Source organism: Mustela nigripes, chromosome X (genome assembly GCF_022355385.1).
Source record: "Mustela nigripes isolate SB6536 chromosome X, MUSNIG.SB6536, whole genome shotgun sequence".
Lineage (NCBI taxonomy): Eukaryota > Metazoa > Chordata > Mammalia > Carnivora > Mustelidae > Mustela > Mustela nigripes.
This window is the reverse complement of record NC_081575.1, coordinates 89303430-89328309: the sequence shown is the minus strand read 5'-3', so window position 1 is coordinate 89328309 and position 24880 is coordinate 89303430. Positions and strand designations below refer to the sequence as shown.

The 24880-nt window shown below is 50.9% G+C and overlaps 1 long non-coding RNA gene across 1 annotated transcript in view; it reads right to left on the bottom strand.

The window, feature by feature from the left end:
- Positions 1–1021: 1021 nt before the first annotated feature.
- LOC132007382 (uncharacterized) overlaps positions 1022–24880 on the bottom strand; it is a 52184-nt gene continuing 28325 nt past the window's right edge. The window contains exons 6-7 of the long non-coding RNA XR_009401332.1: positions 3236–3351; positions 1022–1187 (exon numbers count right to left, since the gene is read on the bottom strand). This is a non-coding gene — a long non-coding RNA (uncharacterized LOC132007382). The remainder of the gene's footprint in view (positions 1188–3235; positions 3352–24880) is intronic.

Genomic DNA, 24880 nt, shown 5'->3' with positions numbered 1-24880 from the left:
AATCCCCCCACCCCGCCCCCGCCCCCGCGCCCCCAGCAACTTCCACAAAACACGCCTTAATTTAACTTCATTGTATAAGGTCAAACTGAGGCTAGGAGAGGGGAGGCGATAGCTTTACAGTCACACAGCTGGTAAGAAACAGAGCCCAGGTTCAAAGTCAGGCCTATCTGATGCTGTTTCTGGGCCCTTAAATTCTGCCCGGGGCTTGGAGACCAGAGTAAGAAGGCCCAGGAGGTGTGTGTGCGTGTGCGTGTGCGTGTGCGTGCGTGTGTGTGTGTGTGTGTGTGAAAGAGAGAGAGAGAGAGTGAGTTTGGAGTCTTGGAAATAGATTTCAGCACAATACAAGGAACAAATGACACTTGCACTATTTTAAAAATTCATCAGCACTTCCTGCGCTTAGGGAATTTCTCTCTGGCCCCGATCCACGGCCGTGTTCGCAGGCTTCTCTCCTTTGGCCCCTCTTGTCCCCCTGCCCCTTTCCTCCCCCACTGGCAGACCGCCCCCTGGACGGTTTTTCCTGACTTATTAGGCAGAGCAATTCTGTCCTCCCTCTGCCTCACCCACCCACGCCCAGACTGGGGAAATGCCCAAGAAGCCTCACCAAAGTGTTGCGTTGATTTTATGCTGGTCCGAGAGAATCCTCTGGCCTCTGCCCATCGCAAACCTCGGTGGCCTTCCTTACTCTCTGCAATTTGAAACCCTTCAGCTGGAGAAAGGCCAGCATCAGCTAGAGCAACGGTCTCACTTTCCATATGAGGAGACACTGAGGCCCAGATTGGCGACATGGTTTGCCTGATGCCAAGGAGGATGTTTCTGGAAATTTGGGGCCAGAACCCAGGGACGGAGATGCTTAGGTGTTACCAACTAATTCTTAATATCCTATGGGTCGTATCTGCAGGATTGTCTTTGTTTGCTCCAGCGACAGGAAGCCTGTATTCATTACCTATTGCTTGGTAACAAATTGCTCCAAACGTAGAAGCTTAGAACAGCAGACATTTATTATCTCACACGGCTTCTGGGGGTCAGGAATCCAGGACCAGCCTGTCTGGGGGGTTCTGCCTCAAGCTTCCGTCAAGCTGGTGTCTGCAGCAGCCGTCTCTCAGGTCTTCTCTGGGATAGGACGATCGGCATCCAAGCACACTCATGTGGCTGTTGGCAGAGGCCTCTGTTTCTTGCTACATGGGTCTCTTCATGGGGGTGTCAGAGCCAGTGACCCATGAGAGAGAGAGACAACCCAAGTCAGAAGCAGCAGTCTTTTTATAACCAAATCTCAGAAGGGACATGCCATCACTTCTGCCATATGCTATTGGTCATAGAAACCGACTGAATTTAAAGAGTTGATCCCAAACCATAAGATACCTAGGAATAAACCTAACTAAAGAGATAAAGGATCTGTACTCTAAAAACTATAAAACACTTATGAAAGAAATTGAGGAACACACTAAGAAATGGAAAAACATTCCATGTTCATGGATTGGAAAAATGAATATTGTTAAAATGTCTATGCTACCTAGAGCATCTACACATTCAGTGTGATCCCTATCAGAATTTTTTCACAGAGCTGGAACAAATAACCCTAAAATTTGTATGGAACCAGGAAAGACCCTGAATAGCCAGAGAAATGTTGAAAAAGAAAACCAAAACTGGGGGCATCACAACGCCAGACTTCAAGCTCTATTACAAAGCTGTGATCATGAAGACAGTATGGTTCTGGCACAAAAACAGATGCATAGATCAGTGGAACAGAATAGAGAGCTCAGAAATGGACCCTCAACCCAAAGGTCAACTAATCTTCGACAAAGCAGAAAAGAATGTCCAATGGAAAAAAGACAGTCTCTTCAACAAATGGTGCCGGGAAAATTGGACAGCCACATGCAGAAGAATGAAACTGGACCATTTCCTTACACCACAAACAAAAATAGACTCAAAATGGGTGAAAGACCTCAATGTGAGAAAGGAATCTATCCAAATCCTTGAGGAGAACACAGGCAGCAACCTCTTCGACCTCAGCTACAGCAACTTTTTTCAAGACACGTCTCCAAAGGCAAAGGAAACAAAAGTGAAAATGAACTGTTGGGACTTCATCAAGATAAAAAGTTTCTGCACAGCAAAAGCTAAAACACAACCTATGGAATAGGAGAAGATATTTGCAAATAACATAACAGATAAAGCGCTAGTATCCAAGATCTATAAGGAATTTCTCAAACCCAATACCCAAAAGACAAAGAACCCAGTCAAGAAATGGGCAGAGGACATGAACAAGCATTTCTGCAAAGAAGACATCCAGATGGCCAATAGACACAGGAAAAAATGCTCGGCATCACTCAGTATCAGGGAAATACAGATCAAAACCACAGTGAGATACCACCTCACACCTGTGAGAATGGCTAAAATGAACAAGTCAGGAAACAACAGGTTTTGGCGAGGATGCGGAGAAAGGGGAACCCTCCTACACTGTTGGTGGAAATGCAAGCTGGTGCAGTCACTCTGGAAAACAGCAGGGAGGTTCCTCAAGAAGTTGAAAATAGAGCTACCCTACGACCCAGCAATTGCACTACTGGGTATTTACCCCAAAGGTAAAATGTAGTGATCCAAAGGGCACCTGTACCCCAAAGTTTATAGCAGCAATGTCCACAATAGCAAAACTATGGAAAGAGCCCAGATGTCCACTGACCAATGAATGGATAAAGAAAGCATACACACACACACATACACACACACACACACACACACACACACACACGAATTTTATTCAGCCATCAGAAAGGATAAAATCTTACCATTTACATCAACGTGGATGGAATTGGAGGGTATTATGCTGAGCAAAATAAGTCAATCAGAGGAAGACAATTATCATGTGGTTTTACTCATATGTAGAATATAAGAAACAGCACAGAGGATCATAGGGAAAGGGAAAGAAAACCGAATGGGAAGTCCTCAGAGAGGGAGACAAACCATGAGAGACTCTTAACTCTAGGAAACAAAGTGAGGGTTGCTGGAGGGGAGTTGGGGTGGGGGGATGGGGTAACTGGATGATGGGCCTGAAGGAGAGCATGTGATGTGATGAGCGCTGGGCGTTAAATGCAAATGACAAATTATCAAACACTACATCGGAAACATAACAATGTACTATATGTTGCCTAATTCAATTTAAATAAATAATTTAAGAGGGGGGAAAAAAGGCCCCTTTCCCTTTAGGAACACCACCTCCCAAAACTTACAAATGTCTACTTACATTCTCTTGGCCAGCAATCAGTCACAGGTCACCTCTAGCTTGCAAAGGAGTCTGAAAAATGTAGTCCAATGCCAAACATGGCTTATGTGCCCAGAAAGAATTCAGGGGCTCCATCACTTGAAGAAAAGAAAATACATAAATAAATGTTGGAGGTCAACTAGCAATCTTTGTCTTTGATAACCCAGTGAAGGCTATGAACCCTTTCACAGATAAAAAAGAAATCACGTACACCCAAAATTGTGCATACAACGTCAGAGGGCTTGCAGACGCCCGTGACATCAGTTCATGGACATCGTGTGCAAAACCTCTGCAGCTCTGGCCAGGACCTCCCCCTATTCCCGTGTGTGGACAGTATCGACTCAGTCTTTCTGGTCAGGATCCCCTAAGAGAGCAAGGAACACCCCAAGACAGTTCCAACACATTTCCTCAAAGGTGTGTGAGCAGCCCCATCCTCCCCAGCAGGTGTTCGAGCCTGGGGGGTGGGGGCGTCAGTGGGGGTGCTGTGCCAGCTTCTGGCAGAGTGCAGACCTCACTCTCCCTCAGTGCAAAACAAGTGTGATAGGAGGAGACGGAAATGGATTGGTGTCATGTATTACATCGAGAGACACCCTATTGGTGTTTACAGAGATCAGCAAATAGTGTTCATTGGAATTCCGACTCGGCTTTTCTCTGTTGATATTTCAAATAACAATCACACAGGCATGGAGCCATTCTCAACATGGCTCGAATTAATCATTCTCTTCCTGGAACTGAAAAACGGTCCAAGGTTAAAACCACAATGTGAAAAGGCTTCACATCTGCTGGGATGGCTAAACTAAACACGACTGACAACACCAAGTGCTGGCGGGGCGAGAAGCAGCTAGAGCTGTCAGACACCACAGACGGGTGTGTAAAATGGTCAGGCCGCTTTGGAAAGCAGTTTGGCAATTTCCTCTAAAATGATGCACGCAGTTGCCGTAAGACCCAGCTTTCTCGCTTCTGAGCACCCAGGCGAGAGAGATGAGGGCATTGGTCCACAAAAAGACTTAAATGTGAGGGTTCATAGTGACATCACTCATCGCAGTGCAGACTGGAAACGACCCTAAAGTTCAACCAACAGGTTAGTCAATACACCAACTATGGTACATCTGTACAGAGGAAAGTACTCAGCCATCAAAAGGAGCAAAGTCTTGCTAAATACAACTTGGGTGATCTCAAATGCATTCTGCTCCCTGAAAAGAGCCAAGCGTGAAAACGGAGACACTGTATCATCCCGCTTCTGTGAAATTCAAGAACAAGCAAAATTAAACTATGGTAATGAAAGTCGGAAAAAGGAAGGAGAGGGAGAGAATGCGCTGGGGATGATGGAAATGAGCTATGTCTTGATAGGATCCGCTACGCCAGAGTAGACTTTTGCCAAAACTCCTCGAACCCTAGCACTGAAGGTGGGTGCGTTTCCCTATATGTTAGTTACACCTGAACTTAAACTAAGGGAAAAAAATGGTGGGCTGAAACTGCAGGAGGTGGCACCCCACGGACCCAACTGTAGCCAGCTGCCTGCCCTCTGAGCAGCACCAGGCTCGGCGCTGGGTCAGCCGTGGCAGTGCACACTGGAAGCTATCGAGGTCCTCCAGGGAAGACGGTTACACCCTGGCCTTCCCCGAGACAGCCCCAGCCAGTCCACACGTGAGTAGTAATGATAGTAGTAACAGAGCAGCCTGAGATCCCACCTGTCCGACTTCTGCTGCCTGTGGTCCCTCTTCCCGGAGCAAGTGGCTCCCCAAAATGCATGAGGAGCTCAAGCTGGGACCACTGCCTTAATGTGTCCTTTTCATCCCCTTCAGCCTCAAAAAGACCACCAGCACGACCAGGATGGAGCCAGTGTGGACACTGCCAATGTTGGCTCCCCGAGGACCTCCCTGTCAGCTGCCTCCTACACACACGCAATCTAGAAGCCTCGCCCTGTTCCCTCTCCCTCTCTCTATGACTCTCTGGATTTAATATGACCAATGCCAGAGCAGCTGCTGTTCGTTGAGCGCCTACTGTGTTCAAGGCACTGCATCTGTTAGCTAGAGCTTCTCCAAACAACAGAAACAGAGTCTGGCTAACTTGGGCAAAAGGGAATCTACGGGGGGTGCCTGGGTGTCTCAGTCAGTTAAGCATCTGCCTTTGGCTGAGGTCATGATCTCAGGGTCCTGGGATTGAGCCCTGCATAGAGGTCCTGGCTCAGCGGTGAGTCTGTTTCTCCCTCTGCCCTTCACCCCTGCTCATACACTCTCGCGCGCTCTCTCTTTCTCTCTCCCAAATACATAAATAAAATCTTTTTTTAAAAAAAGGAATTTACTGGAAGATGATCGGAAATTGGCATTGTAAATTGGAAGTCTGGATAAGAACGTTTGGCATTGTCGGGGACCAAGGCAGACCCAGAGACAGACAACCTCTTTACTCTTCTGCTCGAAGATTCAAATGGCAGCCAGGAGTATACAACCGCAGGGCCCTCCACACAATTGCCTGGCATCTTCTCACAAGGTTAAACCTACAACCGCCCTAGAATTCAGCCATTCCACTCTGAGGTATTTACCCAAGAGAAATAAGAGCGTATGTTCAGGAAAAAAAAAAAAAAAGTTGCATGAGAATGCTCGTAGACACGTTATTCGTAATAGCTCCAAATTGGGGTCGATTCCAATATCCATAACTGGTGAATGGATGAACGAGCTGTGGTGTAACTGGGTCACAGAATAGTACTCGCGATATAAGGGGATGTGCTCGTGGGGCTCCCAACAATGTGAATGAGTCTCGCAGATGTTATGCTGAGCAAAAGAAGCCAAACACAAGAGAACACATGCTGGATGATCCATTTATATCAAAACCAAGAAGAGACAAAAACGAACCCAGGGTGACAGAAATCAGAACAGGCGCTGCCTCCGGTGACGGACACCATTGCCTGGGAAGGGGACGGGGAACTTTGGAGGCTGGTCAAATGTTCTGTGTCTGGTGCTGGTAGTTCCACAGATGCATATATTCGCCCGAATGCATCACGGTGTACACCTCTTGTGCATTTCAATGCATGCAAATGAGGATTTAATTAAAAAATTAGGGCGCCTGGGTGGCTCAGTGGGTTAAGCCGCTGCCTTCGGCTCAGGTCATGATCTCAGGGTCCTGGGATCGAGTCCCGCATCGGGCTCTCTGCTCAGCAGGGAGCCTGCTTCCTCCTCTCTCTCTCTCTCTGCCTGCCTCTCTGCCCTACTTGTAATCTCTCTGTCAAATAAATAAATAAAAAATCTTTAAAAAAAAAAAAAAATTAAATTAAAAGGAAGCCCAAACAGAACTTGTGCCAGGAGCAGGAGATATGATAGTGAACAGGGCAGACAGAGTCCTGTCCAGAGGGAGCTTCTGTCTGGCCCCAGAGCTAATAAGTGACAGAGCTGGAGGCAACCTGACATCCTCCTGGCCCCCAAGTCACTAGCAGCCTGCCTTGGAGTTGCCTGGGACAGCAAGCCCCAGAGCATGATGGGAGCTCCCAGGAGGTGGCAGGCGGCTGCCCCAGAGGCCAGAGGCTGCTCCCACAAAGGGTGCCAGGCTGCCCAGTGCCCTCCAGCCCGCAGGCTCAGAGCCCATTCCTACCCCGCATGGGGTTACCAGGCCCCTCTCTCTGTCTCTCTCTCTCTTTCCTCTCCTCTCCTGAAGAATTCCTTCCCCCAGGACCTCCCACAAAAGGGAAACTTCAAATTTTTTTTTGAAGATTTTATTTGTTTGTTTGAGAAAGAAGGTGAGTGAGAGAGAGAGAGAGCACAAGAGCAGGGGCAGAGGGAGCTGGAGACGCAAACTCCCCTGCTGAGCAGAGAGACTAATGTGGGGCTCGATCCCAGGACCTGGAGATCATGACCTGAGCCAAAGGCAGGCACTTAACCAACTGAGCCACCCAGGCATCCCGGGAAAACTTCAATCTTTTATTTTTGACTGGAGGAAACATAAAACACTCAGGACCAGAATCAAGAATGTCACTTGGAAAGTACCAGACTGTTAAAGGACTTTTCTCATCCATTCTGGCCATTCTGAACCACCCCACTAAGCCACTCTGGTGTCCAGACCTGAAGAAACTGGGTGGAGAAAGGTCTAAATCAGAGATGGGGAGAGCCAAGGACACTAGGAAGAATGGAAAGGACCAGGCATTGGCTCCAGGGGGTGTGGTCTGCCGGTCATTACCTGCCATCTCCTGGACTGAGATCCTCACAGTAGCACCTGGCAGTGGTCTCTTACTGAATGACCATTCAGGCTTTTGTCACTCTGGCTATTGAGCCTTGAGAGGCCGGAGTGGCCAGGATAGCCTGCCACAGTAGAAACGGTCATCCACATAAGCCCCAAGCCCCCCAATCCTGGCTGGGTAGCAGCACACCAGGGAATGTTCTCAAGACCGCCACCGTAATTCCTTCCATCTTAGAGCAACTTACAGCTCATGTCACCCCACTAGCCCCACTTTACTGAGCTCGGCATTGCTGTTCCGTATAAGATAGATGCAGAAAGCAACTCTGAGAGACTTTTTTCTTTTCTCTGACAGAAAAAAACGAGAAAGACAGTCAGGGCAAGTACTAAGCTCTTGCAAGTCTCAAGTTTGAAACTCTTCTCTCCAACACTTGTTTGTAATGATGACGGCAACTTTCTCAGGCCCAAGAACCTTCTAGAATGCTGGGAGTGGGGAAGGGCCTGACTGCTGTGGCAGGCGGCCTCTAAGATGGCCTCCAGTGATCCCCACCTCCTGGTACTCACACCCCGTTGTGGCTGGGCTGGCCTGAGGGACAGAAGTAAGAGGCTGTCACTTGGGAGATTAGGTTGCAAAAAGACGATGACTTCAGTCTCAGGCTCTCTCCAGCACACTCACTCTCTGTCCCTCAGGTCGCCAGCTGACATGTCATGAGGACACTCTGGCAGCCTCTAGAAGACCCACATGGGGAGGAACAAAGGCCTGACAGCAACCACATGAGTGAGCTTGGAAACGGACCTTCTGATGCGTCCTGTCAACGGCCACATGTCTGAGCCGTTTTGGGAAGCGGGTCCTCCAAGCCGGGTCAACCCTTGAGCTCACTGCAGCCCCATGGCAAACCCTGAGCCCGAACCGCCCCACTAAGCCACTCTGGTGTCCAGACCTGAAGAAACTGTGTCTTGTTTGTAAGCTGTTCAGTTGGGGGGTAATGAGTTTTTCAGCAACCGATAAAAAACTCAGCTCTAACGAAAAGCCTCATACTACATGCTAATAACTAATTCTCCCTCCGCCCTAAGACTGATGGGGCCAGAGCACATGGCTCTGACTTCCCTGGCCTGCTAAACACATACACACACACACACACACACACACACACACACACACACACACCCCTCCTTGGATACCTTTGCATTATTTGACTTGGTTTCCTTTTCCCGTTCTTCCCTCTTCCCTCTTCCCTGAAAAGCACATCAAAGTTGGTCCTCCATAGAGAACGTCTGAACTCGCAGGTGTGTCATCCCTGGGGTCTTAAGGTACCACACGCCATCCCCATTACCCTGGCTGCCTGTGCTCGGTCCCCGGCGCCTTTTGCGTGACTGCCTTTGTTTCCAGCACACCCTAAATTGCCACTGTGCCAAACGCTGAATGTGACCAGAAATGACACGGGATGAATAACGTGGCATATAATTATCACCACATTTCAGATGAGGGCAATATGCATTTTTCTCAGAGCCGAAGGGATGCAATTTTATTTTGTAACACAAAACGCTCCATTTGGCGGTCAGTTTTCAAGCAGCCCTTCATTCTGAAGCAATTTCACGTGAATAAAAGCATTTGTATTCATGCACTGCGTCAGGACCATTATCCCGGGCCCGACTGCCAGCGTAGACTTCTCCGCATGACTCCGGCTCTTTGCCGTGAACCAGCCCCGAACCTGAATAGGAGAAGGTGTCTAGGAAGATGTTTTTTACTTTTCCCAGGTCTCTAGATCTTTGTCTCCATCTCTGCCCAGGAGCAGAAGAGCCGCATTATTACAAACTGCTCTCAGACCCTTCCCCACCCCCACACCCCCGCAGAGACCAGGTCTGTAACAGCCAAAATAAGACCCTGGCAGCTTGAATGTGGCACTGACCTTCTGTTCCCCGGAAAACGATGGCCTAAACCTCCCCCGCCTCCAAAAAAGCAGATGTGGGTGCAGGTAGGTGATTTTGTCTGCTGGGGCCGCCGTAACAATAGCCCAGAAGTGAGGGAACTTCCAGAATGGAGATTTCTCTCTCGGTCATGGTCACGGAGGCTGGAAGTTCAAGATCAAGGTGCCAGCAGGGTGGGATTCCTCTGAGGCTTCTCTCCTGAGCTTGCAGAACTCTTGCCTCCACTTCACAGGGTCCTTGAGAGAATGTGTAGAGCATCACAGAATTGTCCCACCAAAGCATGAGGGAGCCGGGCCACCTGAGGGACCCATGGATTCCCAATGGTGTCAGTTAGGAGTTCACTCCTGGAGGCGTTTCCTCCCAGGCATCCCCCAGGCTGCTCGCTCCCCCTTGAGTGGAGACTCCCCTCAGGGAGAGCCACCATACCCAGAGTGGTCTGCAGAGGAGACGGCAGAAATTCAGAACGGGAGGCCAGCCAGAAGAGAAGAGAGACCATCCACAAGATTTTATTCCCAGGTTTGAAGTGCTTGTCATCAAAAAGTCACAAGAATAAAATGACCCCAGCTCAGAACCGGACCTGTCTACTTTAAGCCCCTTGGGATACAGACAGGCAGCTGCAGCCCAGCAGGGTGACCTGACGGGCCCAAAGTTGACCAACAAGAACGAAATGAGGAAGAGACCGTAATCCCCAGACTCCCCGGGCCTGCGCCACCCACCCCACACCAAGCCAACAGGCTGCTTCCTTGTGTTAATCTCTTGCACGCTAAGAGCACACCCAGAGCTAAGAGTCCCTTTGCTAGCTAATAAACTCTCAGCTCACTGGAAAATGCAAATGCGCCACACAGGACATCGAGGAAAGGTCAGCGGTCATTCCCTTCCCGACTCAAACCGTTTCCATGCAGCCAGCAGACTGGGAGGCATGCAGAGAAGCCAAGCTACCCTCCCATCACAGAAAACTGCACACAGAGTCATATCCAAGCCCCATCTGTGAGCAGCAGAGGCTTTGAGAGCTACAGGACCTTGCCCAAAGGCACCAGATTCTTCTAGGGCTCCGCAAAGGTCCCCCATCCTGCAGAGCAACAGGCTTGCCCCAGGGAGTCTGCTCCATCAGTGACAGCAAAACCAGACACTTTTCTAGGTTTCCTAATTTATGTCACCCATTTACCCCTCACACAACAACTGGGCCAGGTCAGTATCGCTGGCCCCATTTTATGGATGCACGAACTGAACACCCTGTCCCAGTGAACGTCATCCAAGACCATGCCTTCAGGTGAATTAAGCCCTTCACATTGAAACTGGAAGGCTCCCGTTGTGAGGCAAGTTTCTTCCTCTAAGGCAGCTGGCAAGAGTTGATGGGAAAGTGAGGCTCTCTCATTTCCATCTGTAAGGTGCACCCAGGGCTGCTGGCACCAGCAGTGAAGTTAAAACTCGTGCATCTCTTGCTGGGGCCCAGGCAGTTTCTCAAATGCTCCAAGAGCAACAGCCCAGCAGGAAGTCATGCAGAACCGCTGCCCGTGACCAGCCACAGCAGAGCAAGCTGAAAGCCATGAACAGTCACTTGCATCTCAAGAGAAGGAAAATGGTCGGTGATCACTGTACTGTCCACATCAGGAAAATCTAAAGTCAGCTGAGGAGGAAGAAGTTGAATTCCAGGACTGATGACCATGGGGTTTTTGGAGTCTCTTTACTCCCAGACCTAATGGTCACTCCATCAGTCCGTTCCTCCATTCTTCTTTCATCCAACAGATATTTGATCGGTGCCAACTTGGTGCCTGGCATAGCTCTAGGATACCAAACAAACTTTCTGCTCTCACAAAGGCTTACAGTCCCATGGGGATGGATAGGCAATAATCAAGAAAGATGTGGGGTGCCTGGGTGGCTCAGTCGGTTAGGTGTCTGCCTTCAGCTCAGGTCATGATCTCGGGGTCCTGGGATCGAGCCCCATGTCGGGTTCCCTGCTCCATGGGAAGTCTGCCTCTCCCTCTCCTTCTGCTCCTTCCCTCTGCTCAGACTTGCTGGCTCTGTCTTGCTCTCTCACTCAAATAAATAAATAAAATCTTTTTTTAAAAAAAGATGCATAATCCCTTAAGTGATAAGTGCTAGGGAGGAAGAAAAGTGGGGAGAGGGGTAAGGAGTGCTGGGGAGAGGAATTCAGTTCTCCAAAGAGCTGTGGGAGAAGTGTCACTGATCAGGAAATGGGAAGGAAGGGAGAGGACTCAGGGAGGAGCATTTGCAAGTGCAAAGGGCCTGGGGCCAGATGTGTCCAGGGAGCGGGAGGGATAGCAAGGAGGTTGCTTAACAGAAGTGGAGTAAGTGAGGGGGGATTGAGAGGTGATGAGGTCAGAGAGGTAACAGGGACCATTCTGTAGATGGTCACAGGCCATGGGGAGGTCTTGAGGCCTCCTGGAGCATAATGCAAAGCCACCAGAGGGTTCTGAGCAAGGATTGCCATGATCTGACTTCTGTTTAACAAGATGGCCTGGCTGTTGTGTGGAGAGAAGGATCAAGAGGCACCAAAAGGAGAAGCAGGGAGACCAGTGGGGTGGGGGTGCTGCCGTCATCCAGGTGAGGGAGATTAGAGGTTGTACGGGGAGGGGAGGACCCTGAGAGAGGCCCACTGTGGGCTGCACTGTAGCCGGTGACCGCAGGCTTTGAGAAAGTGGCAGTCTGAGACCTCTCGGCCTCACTCAAGGAGCCACGGGCCCCAGAAGTGGATGGACCTAAAAGTCTAGGAGACCGGGTCCCAAGGAAGAGACAGCAGGTCAGAGAACAGCCTCTGGGAGTTTCCTCCATCAGCACTTTGGGGTAGCAAGGCAAACGGGACACCTCAGGCCTAAGGGGCAGAGGGGTGAGGAATCCATTGGTGTGCACACAGCAGGGGGTGAGGGAAGAGGGCATGGGGTGGAAAGGACCCCTTTCTGGTTTCATGACTTGCCAGCTTCAGGCAAGGCACGAGCTCTAGGACAGGCTGTTTGAGGCCGACCCAGGGTGGTAATGGCCGGTTACATAGGTCTCGATCGACTGGAAAGCAATAAAATGAATGAATTCCTGGCTTAACGGTTTACAGACAGACTCGGAAGGCAACATCCAAGCTGCCTTCTGACAATAGAATAGGGGTGATCCAGAAGGGGCTGGAGAGAATTCTTCTAGAAAGAGGGAGAGCGAAGTCCTGTGGGCAGCACTCACAGAGCAGGCCTGGAGGACTGTAGCTTGGGGCCACTCGGAGCTGCGGATTTAGCCGTGCAGGCTGAGGACAGGGAGGCTTGAAGCTGGAGAGGTAGAGCCAAAGAGGAGCGATAACCCACAAAAAGGAACTTGGCCTCCGTCTCCAGGCACTGGAAAACGCACAAAGGGTTTTCAGGAGGGAATAACAGAGTCCAATGTGCATTTTAAAGAGATCATTCAGGCAGTTCTGCAGAGAACAGATTTGAAAAGCCTGGGCCAGGCAGCCCAGAAGCCTGCGGGAGGGGGTGGGGTGGAGGTGGGTTCCTCTGACCCAATCAGGGGCTTCTCCCCGCCCCTCCCCGCGGAATCCAGTGGGTCAGGAATCTCTCGCCTTCCCCACAGAGCCACTGTCAACCTGGGAGCCCGGGAGAGATATCATAAAAGGAGCTCTGGGGGGAGAAGGGGCGGGAACCTTCTGTGGGGTCGCCCTCATCCATCAGCCCTCCCAGCAGCTGCTGACAGCAGGCCCCTTGGGAACGCTGGTGACAAGGGGTCCCCAGGCTGAGCAGGAGGCTGAAAGGCAAGGCGGGAAGGTGCCCTGCTTCTCAAGTCGGCCTCTGGGCAGCACAGGAAACATTCATGGCGGTTGTGGGCAAGAGGGGTTAGTGAGCCGCTGGAGAGCACCCCCAGGAGAGAGCGCACCTTGATTCCGCAGACTCCTTGGTCTCCCGAAGGGGAGAAAGGGGATCCAGAGCAGTCCCCAGGAGAGCACCCCCTCACCCCACTTAGACTCCTGGTTCTGCGTGGGGCCTACTGGGTAAGAGAAGGCAAACCAGGTCAACAGAGGAGGACTAGCCACCCCAACTAAAGTCAATGCTGAGAATTTCCATCTAGACCCTGCTCCCCCAACCACTCCCTCCCACCAGGCACACCCCCTCCTCAGAGCGCCCCCTCCCCGCCCCCAAGTCCTTTCTCACAATTACTCTTTGTTCCCCACCAGGATCCCTCATCCTGGTTCAGGGAAGGCTGTAGTGCTTGCTGGTGTTAGCTCTGGTCTACACTGCAGGCTTGGGAGATTAAAGACCTTTCCCCAAATCCCCCAGCAAATCAGAGTAGTGCGAGGGTAGCCACGACTCCCAGGCAGGGAGCACAGAGCAAATCCCATCCGGGCACCAGGGAACCCTCTCTCGGGCCTCGAAAGGCCTCAGAAAGCCACGGGCCGGCCAGCCCGAGACTTCATTAAAACCGCTCGGTGGCCTGGGTTTGCTGCAAACCCATTAAACAGCCAACCTAATCCATTCATACATAAAAATAAGGGAAAGGGAAGGAGCGCAGTCCCACAGGATGTGTGTCTGGGAGAAACAGTTTCCATAAAAATCCCAAACAGAAATGAAGTTCACGGGGAGGTTTTGGCTGCAGTTGCTTTTTGGCTTCTGGAAATTCTAGCCAGGGAAAGATTCCCTTGGTGGCCCATTTGGAAGGGCTCTGACTCAGATTCGCAGAAACAACAGAGGGGAGAGGGGCTCCCTGTGTCTTTGCTGACCACCCTGCTGAGGAATTGTTCTAGACACCTGGGGTACTTGTTCAAGGCGGCCAGCTGGGGTTCTGGTGGCAGTTCTGGGGGCTGGGTGAATGATGGTGCCACCACAGGGTTACCACGGACCGACCTCGGCCACCCCCAAGCCAGGCCACTGGGCTGAGTGTCCACAACAGCTGGGGCCGTGGAGACACTCCCAGAGCTTTGGAAAGAGGGAGGAAGACGGCAAGATTTAAATAACTCAGGCAGCAGAATCCCTGTTCCTTCCCATGGGAAACTAGCGCACAGGCCAAGAAACCCCACCAACAGGACCCCTCTCTAAGGACTTCGCCAAGGCCAGCAGCCGTGCCATGTGTACGCGTGCACAAAGACACGTCGTCTTGCAGAGGAAGAGGTTAGGAGTCATCGGATTATTTTTTTTTTAATAAGCTGGTAAGCCACTATTTTTATTCTCTGTCATCTTTAAGAGAAAAAAAAAAAAAAAACCAGAAGAATGCAGCTAGTTTCTTAAATTAGAGATCTGTTGTGTAATTAGCCCATTTTATCTTCTGCGAGTTGTTGCTGTTTTCTCTCCGTGGTTTCCAGAAATGTCATTGGCTAGGCTTAAAAGTAGGGTTTTTGTTTTTTTTTTTTTTACTTCCAGAGAAAAATTCTATAAATATTTTCTCCCTTTTAGCATGTTTTAAATTTGAACGACATATTGTAAAGATAGCAAGAGTTAGGAAAGTCTCTCTTGGCCGCCAATGAAATGCAGTGGGAAAACTGATTAGAGAGGGAACTTCTGTCCACGGAGAACACCACCGGGCCACTACCCATCCCCCCACCAAGGGTTCAAGAGCCAGTGTACCCCAGCCATCTCTGCTCAGCTGGTACTCAGGCTTGAGAGCTGGAGAGAGGGGAGGGCCATTCCCAGGGTGAGCTGGCAGCCTCTACTCAGGCAAATGGTGTCACTTGTTGATGGTCACAATTCCACGCTTAGTGATTCATTTCTTTGGATATGATTTTTAGGCATGGATCTTCCATAGTTAGGTATGCTTAATGGTTTTTCATTTTCTTTTTTTTGTTTTTTTTTTTTTTAAAGATTTTATTTATTTGTCAGAGAGACCGAGCGAGAGCGAGCACAGGCAGACAGAGTGGAAGGCAGAGTCAGACGGAGAAGCAGGCTCCCTGCGGAGCAAGGAGCCCGATATGGGACTCGATCCCAGGACGCTGGGATCATGACCTGAACCGAAGGCAGCTGCTTAACCAACTGAGCCACCCAGGCGTCCCATGGTTTTTCATTTTCAACTGCACACCTTTTTATCCAGCAAAAGTATACAGGTATACCACATGTGAGTAAAAGCCTATGTAAAGGAATATTCATAGCTGGGTTATTTGGAGCCCTAAAGGATGAGAAACAACCTGAATGAATATCCATTAATAGGAGACTGGTTAAATAAAGCCTGCACAGCCTCATAATAGAATGTTATGCTGCCATTAAAAAGAAGGGCACTAGAGCTCTAGGTATTGCTGTAGAACATTCTGTGAGATGAGTGATAAGTGAGAAAACAGGATGTATAGAACTTTATCATATGTTTATAGTATCCCATCATTTGTCTTTTTTAAAAGGATATATATATGTATCCCCTTGTATTAGATGTTGGCAGCAGGGGTGGCCTTCAGGAAGGGGAAGAGAGTTAGAGGCTGACTTACTTTTGTATATCAATATACATGATATAGATGTGTCCTATTGTGCTGCTGGCTTAAGGTGTGCTCTCCTTTGCAGTTTTTGCAAAGGCTACATTTATATACAATCGCATACGCATATCCTCCTATACCCCTGGAAGGATCCAGAACTTGGGGTGAGGGTGGCACAGGGGAACATCTCTTGATTCCAAAGAACGACCTTGAAGTCATTTCACATTGTAAAGAGGCTAGTCTCCCAGGCTGGGGAGGTCGGGGGGCTGTGGTAGGGCTGGTTCCGATCCCAGGCAGGTACACCGTGGCCTCAGAAGGTGGGAGAATGCACTTCATGCCGCTCCGTGTAGCTTCGGGTCCACACAGGGAAGCATTCACAGGAGGTTATGCTCCCAAATGTCCCACGTGCCCCTACTCTGGACCCGCCCTACCCTGTGCCTTCTGCCACTCCTAAATGCTGGTGACCGGCCTCTTTGCCTGTCCCCGCCGCAGGAAAGAGTGCTTCTTGCAGCTGAGGACAAAATGCATTCCTCTCTGCGGCCCCAGGGCCTAGCACGGGGCCTGGCACCTTCGAGGTAGGTGTTAGAGCCAGTCAAGCTGGGGGCCCACCTCTGGGACCTTGAGCAGGTGATTCAACTCCTCGCGCACTGATAACTTCTTACCAGTTGAGACCCCTTCGGCTTCCTGAGAACACCAAGTACCCAAAGACTGAGGGCGGGTGCGCGAGGACGGGGTATGCTGGCCACCGAGGACAGAAGAGAAAACACACCAATGAATGAGAGCGGCTACGGCGCCGAGCACCTGCTGTGTGGCAGGCATGGTATGCCATGCTCACATCGGAAGGACTCTGTTATTGGCCCTGGTTTACACACCAGGAAGCTAGGGATCAGGGAAGGAAAATAACTCACTTGAATTGCCATCCCGGAGCCGGGATTTGAACCCATCTGATTCCCAGACGCATCACCTAACTGCCTGCCTGTCACACCCCAGAGCACCAGTCCACCAAACACCAGGGCCATCTTCAGGCCAAAACAAATCTCTGTTGTGGGCCCGTGCGGTTGGCGGCAGCCAGGCCCTGGGGAGCGCGCCTCCTCGGAGCCGTCACCTGGAAGGCCAGCAGCCTTTTTGGCATCTCCGCTCCCTCTCCCTCTCCCCCTTGGCTACTGGGAGGCTGCTGACCATTTAGAAATCACTGAGCTCTGATCGGAAATCAATGCTGGAGCATGAGGAGTGTGGGGTGGGGGGTGGAGGAAGAGAATCCAGGCTGTGTTTCCTTTCCCCCTCTAGCCTGGCTTGAGAACATTCCAGAAGTCCTGGAAGAAAACTCCTAACTCCCCGAGGTTGGATGAACTAAACTGCCGGGTATTTGGCAACTTGTCCTCAGCCAGGCCCTCCCAAAAAGGACCCATAGCCAGGCAACCCTCTGTCCCCCACTCCTGTATCACCTTGCCTCGGTTTCCCTTCATGTAGACTTGGGGTGCAGAGAGCAACAGGATGAGGGGGAAGAAGATGCCCGGTCAGCATACACCACACACACACACACACACACACATGCACGCACATGCACACACACACGCGCGCGCTCACAGTGGACCTCGCTGGGCCCACAGGAATTTTCAGGTGCTCTATTAAGGGGCCCACACATCCAGGAGCCGGTGACCCAGCACCGGTCGGATACTCCTCCCCATGGGAGAAGGCTCAGGCTGCTAATATGACACCAGCAGAAGGAAAGTAAAGGGCATCAGAATTTTGGACAATATCTTGAATTGGGCTGGTTTTGTGTTTCCCTCAAACTCAAAATGTGCAGTTTCTGATACCTGAGCTCCTACAAGGAAAGAAAGATGTCTCTGCTTGGTGCCTGCCTTTGGAGGGAGAGATGGGACACACAGGAGTCAAGTGGTAGGGACAGGGGCAGGACAGCCATCCATAAGCAGAAGAACCATCTGCCTGTTCACTCAGCCCAACAAATGGCCAAACAAAGATGAGCTTCTGAGTGACCCCAACAGCTGAGAGCAGCCAAGGCCAAAGTCCATGGTGGGAAGACAAAACTCGGACACCCAGTAGCTTACAGGTCAACATTATGCTTGCTCTCTCTCTCTGTGTGCCTGCAGTCAGCAAGAGCACTGGAAGCCAACAAGCCAGATGCAGCCAGTCTGGAAGTCAAACTTACAGAAAGAAAAACTCAGTCCTCAAGGTACACATGCAGAGTGCTTAACAGCAAAAGATCTAGAGGCCATAGTGGATCCCCGACTTTACAGATTTTAGAAGCACTCTGCTGTTGGACAGTTGTCTAGGTTCATTCTGGAGGGCTTTTCTGGGCCTGGTTGTCCTGTCCTATGTGGGGTACCATTGGGCCTGCCCCTCAGCAAACTCAACCCTTAAGCACTGAAGTATGCTAAGGTTCCTTGGTCCTGAAGATAGGTCTGAACCCCAGATCTTCCACCTACTAGCTGCGGTCTTTTGGTAAGTTATTCGCTCTCCGAGCATGACTTTCCTCTTCTGGAAAATGAAGCTAATAACTATACCGACATCAAGGTGGCATCATGAAGTTTAAAGAGCATTAAGAAAATATTCAGAATTTAGCCCAGTGCCTGGCACAGACTAGGCCCTCAAGAAACAGTACCTCCAGCACCCGGGGATCCTAGCCAGGGATAGCTCGGGGGCCTCCTTGCTTAAAGCTCAAAGCAGGGACACAACTGCCAAGGTGAATGTTATTCACCGGCTGATTTTTCCAGAAGGCTCTCTGAATCTATGCATCCTACACTCTGTCCTGAAGAGGAAGCCAGACCCCCCACCCTCCCCGATCACCACCTCATCACCCTGCACCTTCCTCAATATCAGAGCACATTTTAGGTCTTGCTGACACATCTGCCCAGTGCCTTTCAGTTTGGGGGGGGGGGGGCTCTCCCTGGGCCTCCAGCGGAGGGGGCACCCATCAGCAGGTCTCAGAGGAGCTGGGCTTCTGTGCCCAGAAGAACCGTGGCCGCGGCCACAACCCACACAGGTGATGTTCCAAAGGGGCTGCATTCCGACATATCCGGAGGGAAAACTGTGAGACAAGCGTTGCGCTTATTGGTGCCGTAAATCACCAGCCATTCAAGTTCCGCTGCACCTCCGTGCCCCCGCTCCCTTCCAGCCAAACGGTCCCCAGGGCCCCCCTGCCACCAACCGCCTTACGTGACTTCCCGCACAGGGGCCAGAGCCAACTGCTCACTTGCAAGCAAGATGAGTTCGGCTAAGTTTATTTTTTCTCCTTCTTTTTCACAGATCTCAACAGCCTTTGTTCCTGGACAATGAGCAGTGTGCAGTGGCAGAAGGTGGAAGGGACCAAGGGTGGGGGAGATGCAGAGGGAGGGTGGCGGGGGGGGGGGCAGTAGGGGAGGGCAAGGGTGTGTGCTAAGGACCAGCGCTCAGCTGAAGGCTGACTCCCAACCAGACCCCCCTCAAAGCTGCTTTCCTTAGCAAGTACATTGTCTCCTACACTGTTCACCGCCCTTTTAAAAAACTGGTTACGGAGTTCGACTCCTAACCCAATACAGGCCCCATTCCTTCCTTTAGGAAGTCAGGGTGGGGTCTTTGGCCGCATCACCTTCTGAATCCCAAAGCCTGCCGACCTGCCGGCTGGCCATGTACAGAACAAGTGTCACCTCTGAGGGTGCCTTCCTTCCAAGGGCACTGCCACCAGGTGGTCTTCCTCATTTCCTCTGCTTCCGCAGGAAAGACCAGGCACCAAGAGACCTCTTTTGCTCAAGAGTCTTTTTGTGACCTGGGCAGCGGAGACTGGTTGTGTCCTGGAAGGAAACCCTCCAAAGGCAGAGAAAAAGCCCCAAATCAGAGCCAAAGCAAGGAAGAGAGAAAGGATGAATGAGGAGATTGTCAGGGCACAAGGTTCGTCACAGACCTGCCGTCGAAGGCCATCCAGCGTGATGCGTGCGCACACGTTACCCAGTTAAGGAGTTCTCCAAAACCTCAACAGTGGTCATCTCCAGGTGGAAGAAGGCTCTGGGTGACTTTGGTTTGCCTCTATATCTCAGCTCCCCGTGGCTAGCTCTTATGATTTAGGGGACGTTCTCTATTCTCTCCATGTTTGGTTGCCTCGTCTGTAAAATGCGGGCACAACAATACGTGTCACAGCATGTTGCAAAGACTCAGTGAGTTTATATATATCAACATCTTGGAGAGGTGTCAGGCATATGTGGTCACAGAATCAATAAATACAACAATCATAGGGGCGCCCAGATAGCGCAGTCAGTGAAGCATCCGACTCTTGATTTCGGTTCAGGTCATGACCTCAGGGTCGTGGGTTCGAGTCTCAAGTCAGGCTCTGTGCTCGGAGGGGAGTCTGCTGGAGATTCTCTCTCTATCTGCGCCTCTGTCCATTCTCTCTCTAAAATAAATAAATCTTTAAAAAATATATAACCATTGTAATTTTTTTCTTGATTTCCTTAGCCTTTTACAAAGTATATGCTTTTGAAATTTGTAAAAAAAAAAAAAAAGTTTTATTCCAATCCATGAAAGTAATACGCAATTTTTAAAACTTCAAACAATTCCCGGGGAAAAGGTGAAACTCTCCTCTTAGCATCCTTTGTGACATGGCCCAGCTCTGTAGGACCCTTCCACAAAGGTCAGCCCGGCCATGCAGCTCTAAGCCGTTCTCTCTGCATTTATACAGAGACACACAGGTTGTTGGATATAAGGGAACTTGGGCTAGGCGCACGGATTTGCGGTTTCCTTTCCTTGCTTCATGTTTCTTGAAGAACATTCCATGTCGGGACTTGTTACTCTTTCGAACTGATGCGTAGTATTTGCTGGCACCGATGCTCCTCATTTACTTACCCGTCCCCTTCTGCTTGTTCTCTAGTTTGTGCCCAAAAACAATGATGCCGTGAACATCCCTGGATATGTGTCCAACCGCTGGCGTCGGCTTGGACGAATGCGCATAGATAAAAGCCAAATTGTTCTCCAGAAAATGCTATCCCGGTTTAAACCCCACCAACAGCATAGGACAGCACCTGTTCCTTTCCACCTTCTCTACTTTCCTTCTCCATCAGACCGCATATAAGTGTCTTCACCTATGTTGTGGGTCATTTGTGCAGTGAACTCTCCCTACCCCGCAATCATTAAGTAACCCACCGTGAGATTTCATCCCGAGTTTTGATGCTTTTGGGAACGTTGGGATTTTTAATCTCCCTGGTATTTATCTTTGTGGAAGGGTCCGACCTTTAGGCTAGAGTTGCTTACAAATACTTTTTTAAAGAAGGAGCCATTTGAGAAGAAACGCCCTGGGGCGCCTGAGTGGCTGTCGCTTGAATGCCCGACTCTTGATTTTGGCTCAGGTTGTGATCTCAGGGTCATGAGATCGAGGCCCCAGTTGGGGGCTCTGCTCTCAGCAGGGAGCCTGCTGAAGATTCTCTCTTCCTCTGCCTCTGCCCCTCTGCCTGCTGGGGCTCTCTCTCTCATTCTAAATAAACAAATAAATAAATAAATCTTTAAAAAGAAAAAAGGAGGAAGAAGAGGAAAGTCCCTGCACACGGACACCCACGCACGCACGCACGCACACACCTGCTACTATGCGGGAAGGAGAAACCCACGAGACCCCCTGAAGCCCCAGCAAGCAGGCGTCAGCTAGAAAAGAGGGCTCTGACCATCTTTCCAGCCTAGACTCCCTCCTGCCGTCCTGCTGGATTTGGGAACTCGAGGACACGGTTCTGACTCTTCGCCCTGCCCCCAGCACACTGACCACGGACCCCACAACTAGACCCAGGCTTGGCAGGAGGACCTGTCCACAGAGCAGCATTCCAGAGCACAGACTGAGAAGGAAGGTAAACCCAGACACCAGGAATGCAGTCGGCCCCTGCAAAATAACACTGCTGGCCGCCCAGATCCCCATCATAAAAGTTTAATGTAATTACGCAGGAATGAGGAACTTCCGGTCAGAGGCAGGCTGAAGAAGGCGTTCTGAGAAGGCTGGGCCCGCGAAGGCAGGGGAGGCAGAGTTTTGTGGAGGAACAACTTGCCTTCCGTCCCCACCTAGCCCACCCAGAGCCTGGCTCCGGGCCAATTTCCAAAACAAAGGTCCGGCCCAGCCCAAAGAGAAAGGCTTGGGACAGCCTAAGCCAGCAGGCAGTGTGGCCCCCACAGGCCCAGAAGCCCTCAGTCTCCCTGGGGCAGAGGGGGAGGAAAGGGGTGTTGTGACAAGGACTCAGATGGTAAGAGGGGCGTATGCTCTGTAATAAGGGTGTGCAGGAAGGGTTAGGGAAGGAAGGAGCAGGGCAGCCTCACGCAGCCTCAGAGGTCAAGGAAAGTTCTGGAGGAGGTAGTGTGGAGTTTGCTAGTCGGGGGAGTGAGGAGGGTGTGCCTAGCAGGAGATCTGATAAATGCCAAGTGTGAGTCTGACAGAGGGCACAATGAGGCTGGGACAAGGAGTGGGGGGCAAGGCAGGCAGCTGGTGTTGGCATGCCCACCCCTAAGAGAGGGGCCAGAAGCAGCACAGAAACTGCCTCTTTCATAGCCATCCCCTTCTCGGTCCACCTTGACCACCAATGCCTCTCAAAAACCCTCCCCCACCACTGAGATAGACCACTATTGACCCATCCTCATAGCCGTTGCTAGCCTGGAGACAGCTCTTCTTTGAAACTGGCATGAGAAGTCTAAAACTCCTTGGTGGGCCTCATCCCAGATCTCTCTGGAGAGACAACCACAAGCCAAGTGGTCTCCTTGGTGCCCCACCCCACCCCGCTCCGTGGAGCTTCGCTTCCAGTGGCAGAGACGCAAACTAAACATCTCGACAAACCGAAGTGCCTATAATTAAAAGCTGCAGGAAGGATGATGCAGGCCCAGCAGCGGAAACCAGGAAAGAATATAATAGGGACCTGTTTCAAATTGGGGGCGGCAGTGACACATAAGTAAGCCTCGAGCTGGAGTGAGCCAGAGGAAGCAAAGAGAGAGCAGCGTGTGCAAGGGAGCTGAGGAGGGAAAGAGTTTGGAGCTTTTAAGGAACTTTAAAAAAAAAAAAAAAAAAAACACACACACAGCGTGCCAGAGGCCCAGGGAACGAAGGGAGGGCCACGCAGCAGAGAGCATTTTCCGAAGCATGGAGAGATGGGGGTCTATGTCCCTTTGCCTTGGATCTGGATGGACTTCTGTCAGGTCTGCAACCAAGGGAATATGGCAGAAGTGACAGCACGTGACTTTGGAAGCTGGGTCAGAGAAGGGGAATCAGCTAGCACCTTGGGGACTGGACCAGTGGATCCCTGGGCGGCCATGTGGGAGATGGGACCACCCTGAAGTCGCCATGCTGTGACAAACCCTGAGCCACAGGGAGGGGCCAGGGCAGGTGCCCCATCAGCCATCACATCCCGCCACGGGGTAGGATGGCGACAGGTGCGAGCATGAACCTGCAGCCAGTCCCACCCGGCAGCCCTCCAGGCTTCCTGCTGAGTCCCCAGACACTGTGGAGCAGCGGTAAAACCTCCCTACTGTGCCTTCTTCAAATTCCTAACCCGTAGACTCTGTGAGCATAATAAATGGTGGTTGTTTCATGCCTCTGAGTGTGGGATGGTTGGCTATGCAGTCATAGTAAGCGCAACAAGGCTGGAGAGGAGGTTGAAGAGGCAGAAAGAACTAGAGCAGCTGGGTTATGGGCCAGATCAAGGCTTGGGAGCTGTGCACATGCACTCGGGAGCCATTAAAGCGCCGTGGGCAGGAGAATGGATGATCGAGTTTCTCGGTTTGCGGAGTAGAGAAGGGTCTGGAAGGACAGATGTGGCAGAGCAGGTAGAATGCGTCTCAGTGGTCCAGGGGGGGGGGGGGGGTAGATGAGGGGGCCATGGCCATGGGTACAAATAAATGGACTCAGGGCTCATGCTGGAGGAAGATGTCAGGGCCAGGAGCCAAGTTGGACTCGAGGCATGAAGTACCAAGGATGGCTCCTGGGTTTCTGGAAGGAGCCCCTGGAGGGCTGGAGGGGCCGTTGACTAAGGTGGGAAATCCTGAAGGAGCAGCGGGTTTGAGCCGGGGCTGGTGGGGAAAGGAATCAGGTGTTCCGCTTTGGACACAATTAGGTTCAAGATACCAGTGACCCTGACAAAAGGGATGCCAGTGGGCAGGGGGGCTGTGGACATCTGGACCTCTGAGAAGAGGTCTTGTCTCAAGTGACCAGCACACGATGGCATTTACAAAGCCATGGGAGAAAACGAGATCTTTCAGGGAGAGAGGCCAAGGGAAAAGCAGAGGGCCAGAGACAGCCAGCACTTAGAGGGCAGGCCGAGGAGGAGGCCCCAGAAAATAGACTGAGAGGGAGCCCTGGAAATTCCAGACGCCGTGATGTCCTGGAAGCCAAACCAAAACACAATTTCAAAATGGTGAGGATGGTCAACTAGGCCACACGCATCTTCCTGACATCCTGTACCCAGGACCTTTCCCTCCAAATGCACAGTATGAGTTGACTTATTAGGGACTACTCTTTGCAAAGGGCTCTTCTGGGTCCTAAATGGAGCTGCTCTAGATTTAAAGTCAACAGCAACACAAAGAATGCCGTTTTATATCAGGGTCCTGGCGGCAAGAGCCTTTCTTGGAAACCGAATGCCCACCTTCTAGAAGCTTGTGGGGTACATGAAAGAACAAGTCACATAATAGAGCCATACAGTTAAAATGGCAATTACCACCTCGAGCAGGGACTTCTTGCCACCCTCCTAACCCTCCTAGATCTGTCTTCCCCTCTTCCCCAGCAATCAAACTCTCAGATTTTTCCTACACACGACCATCTAGAACAAAGACTACATTTTCCAGCCTCCCTTGCAGGTAGGTATGGCCATGTGCCTAAGTTCTGGCCAATGGGTTGTAAGAGCAGGGAGGGCCTACAAGGACCTGGGAAGGGAAAAGCACAAAAACAGAGGGCTTATGAGCCCAGATTCTGAAATGAGACTGAGTTCAAATTTTGATTCAGTCACTTCTTAGCTGTGTGACCTTGTGCAAGTTACTTAACCTCTCTGTGTCTCCATGTCCTTATTTGTAAAATGAGGCAAATAACAACACTTACTTCATAGGGTGATATGGTACTTGGAACAGGGGTTGCCACATGGAAAATGATGTGTAAGCATCCACTATGATTATTATTATTACAAACCTTAAAAGAAGATGGCATGCCCTTTTCC